Below are 5613 nucleotides of genomic sequence, written 5' to 3'. Positions count from 1 at the left end.
CACACTCTTTGCACATCTTTAGACGTTAGTGCTCGTGACACACCAAGTTTTTGGCGCCGTTGCCGGGGATTTGAATTGGCAACGCCGTGGTTTGGAAACAAATAGGAATTATTACTCTTTTGATCGTGTCTTTACTTTATTTTCTTTTTTGTTACTTATTGTGTTTGTTCTTGATTGGCTAGGTGCATTAAGCTAAGAGAGTCAAGCAAAGGGAATTAAAGAGCAAAGGAAGTAAGGAAGCCAAGTGAAGTGAAGCAAGAGCACAAAAATGAGCTAATATCTAAAAATTTGCAAAGCATAGCAAGGCTTGAAACTTGAAAGTTTAATTGAAGTTGCTTAAGGACCCTTTGTGAGATCTTTCTAACTCAATCTCTAGTTAAATCGTCGGCCCGCGTGGTGGCAAGTTTTTCATTTCATATATAAATCGTGAGCCCGCGTGGAGACAATTTACTTTTACTTTACATATTGTTCAAACATGGGAGTATGTGATCAATGTATGTGGAGAATGTTTGTTGATTGATTTGTTGTGGGGGCGAAGTGATTGTTATTTGCTTGTTATTTGTTTTGCTAGTGCATGCATGGTCGTAGGTCATTAAATCCTACTCTTGTCTCTCTTAATTTGCATCTTGAATCAGTTGTTCGTAATCCTAGGGGAAGAGGTAGTTCTTATCACTCCATTTTACCAATGGAGGAATTGAATGGCGACCATGTGGAGGACCTTGGTCACATAGACCAACACGGCATCCTCCACCCTAATGTGTATCATGAAAATATTCAAGTACTATTAAGCATGCCTAGACCATTCATTCCACCATAACAACAAGGTCAAATTTCATTGGGAATGCCTCGGCCAATTTTTGCTCCACAACCTCCCATTATGCAAGGCAATTAAGGTGTTCGAGTAGCACCGCCAGTTGTGAATCCTCCCATTGCTTTAAGAGACCATTGTGTGCCTAATGAATACAATGCACATACTTGCATTCAATTACCCCCATTTAGAGCACATCACTATGAGATTAAACCACAAACCATTCAAATGCTTCCCAACTATCATGAACTTCCAAGTGAAGAACCTTATAAGCATTTGGATGATCGAGTTTCTTGAAGTGTGTTCCACCGTGAAATACACGGACATGCCAGAAGAAGTGTTAAGACTCAAACTTTTTCCTTTTACCCTTTAGGACAAGGCAAAATATTGGTTCAACAATCTTAAACCTTTTTTGATAATTTCTTAGGCAGAAATGCGACAAGAGTTCTTGAAGAAGTATTATTCGGTATCAAAGACCAATGCTATGAGAACTTCTATTTATGAATTTTCTCAAAGGGATGGGGAAATATTTCATGAGGCATGGGAAAGGTTTAATGACTTGCTTAGGAATTGCCCACATCATGACGTACTTAAGTGGATATACTTAAGTGGTAACTAGTTCAATATTTCTTTGAAAGTTTACCGAATAGTCACAAGGGTATGGTTGATGCATTTATGGATGGGTCTTACCTTGATAAACATGAGGATGATGTGTGGCAATTGTATGAAAGTATGAGTGAGAATTCAATGCATAGATCTTTGTCCTCTAAAAATGGTAAAAATCTAGGTGGAAGGAAGAATGTTGGCTTATATCAAGTTATCAATTCCAATGATATAGCCGCCGAGATGAAATCCTTGTCTCAAAGGTTTGATCAATTTTTGATTAACCAAACTTCGGCAAATCAAATGTTTTCCTCCCCTAACCATTCTTATCGTGCATCTAATGAATCTTGCATGACTTGTTCAAGTGTTTTACATTCTACTTCCAATTGTCCCCATGGACATATGCCAAGTAAAAAACCATGAGCAAGTCAATGCTACATTTGTCAACCACGGGAATAATCCCTATGGCACTCATTACAATTTAAGTTGGAGGAACTATCCAAACTTTATTGGAAAAGCCAAGGGGAAGGCTCAAACCCTACCCAAGGTGGTTTTCAAAACAAGTATGTTCCACCTCCAATGCAAAGCCAAGGTTCCCAAGGTTTTAGATCTTCTTTTCAATCATCACATGGAAATCAATTCTCTAATTCTCATTTCCCTAACCAATCATCGTATTCCCAAGGAAATTCTTAGAGTCCCATTTTTGAGGAGAAAGTGTTGACTGCTCTAGGTACTCTAGAGGTGAATACTCAATTGCTTCATTCCCATTCCCAATCCATTCATAAGCTGGAAACCCAAGTTAGGCAAATAGCTAATACCTTGAATGCTAGAGAGAAAGGGAAGATGCCTTTAAATGCACCTCCAAAGCAACAATGTGTTGTGGAGACTCATTCCCTACCAGAAGGTCACACAATTGAACATGTCAATGTGGTGACAGCCTTGAGAAGTGGGAGAATTATGGAACCAAGTGAGTATGTCTAATGAAGAGAGTGAACCGGTGCAACCAAAAGTTGACACCCATCCCGTTTCACATCCTATTCCTCCTTCATTGCATGTGCATGACCCTTTTGTTGAAAAACTAATAGAAAATGATTTGAATAAAGTTTTGAAAGATGATTTGAAAAATTCTTGTGATAGTTTGAAAAATTCTTGCGTTGAAGATTCTTCAAAGAAAATTTTTGAAAAAGTTTTTATGCCTAGAGCTCCATTTCCGGATGCCTTGAAAGGATCTATTTCTCTTGACAAACAAAAGACTAAGACTAATGAAATCATTGATGTGTTTAGGCAAGTGAAGATCAATCTTCCGCTTTTGGATGCAACTAAGCAAATTCCGGCTTATGCCAAATTTTTGAAAGATCTTTGCACCCAAAAGAGGAAGAACAAAAGCCAAGCACTAAAGAAAGTAGTCTTGATCGAGCAAGTGAGCTCCATTTTGCAACATAACACACTCCCAAAGTTCAAAGACCCCGGTTTACCTACTACTTCTTGCATCATTGGTGACCATGTCATTAATCGGGCTCTTCTAGACTTAGGAGCAAGTGTCAACCTTCTTCCATATTTGGTATATATCAAATTAGGCTTAGGAGACTTAAAACCGACATCGGTGGTTTTACAACTTGCCGACCGATCCATCAAAAAGGCCCAGAGTATCATTAAGGATGTTTTAATTAAGATTGATAAGTTCTTCTTCCCCGTTAATTTCGTTGTCATAGACACGGAACCGGTTCCGAATCCCAAGAGCCAAATTTCCGTTATCCTTGGCCGTCCTTTCTTGGCAACCGCAAATGCCAACATCAATTGTAGGACAGGGATAATGAAAATCTCATTTGGCCACATAAAGGTGAAGTTAAACATTTTTAATCCAACCCCGAATTCAATAGACAAGCATGAAGAAGTGTGTGTTGTAGAAAAGTGCATTGACAATAAACTTGAAAAACATGAGTTTTTGCTTGGAAGTTCTAAGAGTTCATCTTTAAACTTGAATTCAAGAATTGTTCTTTCAAAACCAAGTGTTCCAAGGGCATGGAAGCCCAAGAGTTGCATAGTCCAAGGACCATCAATGTCTTTTGAATCAAATCCAACAAGTTCTCTAGAGAACCATTTGTTGGGTGGGATTCAAAAATCTATTCACCCCGTCAAGGAGGGGATGCATAACAAGATATTTAATCCGGGCTAAAAGAGCCCAACGTCTTGCTAGAGACGTTAAAGACTAGCAATGCTTCGTAAGGTTTACAACCCTATTCCTCCCTCATTTCTATTTTTACATTTCATTTATTGCGTCGTCTAGATATATTCTGGGTTTATACACATTGCTAGGAACTGTGATTTAGAATGCATGCACTTCCATTCTGAAAATAGGCATTTTGCACTTGTTCAATCGATCTCGAAAGAGGTTAAATCGATCGAACATCCATTCCTGCATCCAATCATCTCTCAGTCCCATCGATCGAGAATTTCCTACATATTTCAGCTCTCTGTGTATCGAGCGAACTTCAGTTCAGATTAATCTGAGTGCTCCAAGATCGATCAAATTTTTCCTCAGATCGATCTTCATTCAGAATTTTTTTTGAAACCCATGACAAAGGCTTCTCTGTGTATCGATCGAACTTGTCTGCAGGTTTTCACCCATTCGATCGATCGAAGTATCTTCCAGATCGATCTTTGAATGATCGATCAAAGTATCTTCCAGATCGATCTTTGAATGATCGATCTGTGCCCATTTATTGACTTTGACTTTGACTTTAACTGCCCTTTTTGAATTTTGATTATTTAAAAATATATATATGTATATATATATATAATACAAAAATATTTTTCCTTTATTTTTATTTTAAAATAATAAAATAAAATATTTTCAAAAAAATCCAAAAACATTTTCATTTTATTTTTATTTATTTATTTTATTTTGAAAATTCCAAAAATATTTCAAAAAAAAAATAAATAAATAAAAATTTCAAAAATACTGCGTCGTTTTGAGCTTTGATTGATCTGTGTTCTTAAAGATCAATCTATGTTCGATCGATCTGAGATTTTTCATGATCAATCAAACATATCAGGAATCATTTTTAAAAATAGAAACCCTAGGGTCATTTGATTGATTTACACATCGATCTCAACCCTCATCGCCTTCCACCGCTGCAACCCATCTTCCCAACCTCCGGCCGGCCCCGGGTAATCTGTCAGAGCTGCAAACTACCATTGATGGCCATCATCATCACCGTCGACACTTTGGCCACATCTTCTCGGTGCCCCCATATCTGCCCTCATGGTCTTGATTATCCTATCCTGAGGAGGCCTTCTGATGCAGACATGACCGTTGCCCTTACTGACCACTATGCAGCTGGCGAGACTTTCGCCACCTAGACTTATCTGCCCAATAACCTATGGTTTTTCGATTCGGTCTTGTACCGAAATGTGTTTATGGCGGGGCATAAGATCGAGAGGCGTTCTGATTTTCTGGCAGCCCTTTATGCATTCTACACCGGGCACTAGTTCTCCATTTCGGCATTCTACTGGAGTGTCATGATGAGGCTATACACAGACTATATCAGCAAAGCAAAGCCTAAGCGGGCTAAGTATCTCCCCTTTGCTCAGCTTATTACTCAGATCCTCCTGGACCAGCGCTACCCTTTCCATCCACATGAGCGATTTGAGTCAGGGGCTAGCCACTACGGCAAGAAGAACTGGAATAAGAGCTATAATGCTCTTATCAAGAGCTTAAAGGAGGACACTATCTTAGCAGCAGAAGAGGCTACAGAGGCTGAGGAGGCGGAGATGGCAGCAGCAGCAGCAGCGGACAATCTAGTAGACGCACCGGCGGCTACAGTACATATGGAGTTAGACTTGGAGCAGCAGCCTCCAGCAGAGGAGCTACCACATCACTCTCCAGTTGGGTCGCCACTTCATTCCCAGGAACAGACTCAAGATGTACCACAGTTTCATAATCCAGCTATTCCTGAGGCTCCAGTTCCGACACCCGGCTTAGGAAAGCGTGTCCAAGCATTGGAGGATGCAGTACTCTCCCTCAGAGTAGACATTTCTACTCTCTGTACAAATGTCTTAGCTGCGCTGCGTGACATATCAAGAGATATCCAGGGATCACACCCCGCTCGCCCTACCTCCTTTGCCTGATTTCTCTATCTCTTTACTCTCCTCACTTGATATATCTGTGATACATTATTATTACATTGCTATTGTTGTGA

At 39.6% G+C, this 5613-nt stretch overlaps 1 non-coding gene across 1 annotated transcript; it reads right to left on the bottom strand.

Annotated features, from left to right (window-relative positions):
- Positions 1-1287: 1287 nt before the first annotated feature.
- Positions 1288-1396, bottom strand: LOC132297771 (small nucleolar RNA R71). The gene has a single exon (XR_009479404.1). It is a non-coding gene; the product is annotated as a small nucleolar RNA R71 (small nucleolar RNA).
- Positions 1397-5613: the final 4217 nt, after the last annotated feature.

Source organism: Cornus florida, unplaced genomic scaffold (genome assembly GCF_030987335.1).
Source record: "Cornus florida cultivar Cherokee Brave unplaced genomic scaffold, ASM3098733v1 CherokeeBrave_3.0.0_Hap2_Chr02, whole genome shotgun sequence".
Classification (NCBI taxonomy): Eukaryota; Viridiplantae; Streptophyta; class Magnoliopsida; order Cornales; family Cornaceae; genus Cornus; species Cornus florida.
This window is presented reverse-complemented; position numbering and strand designations above follow the sequence as displayed.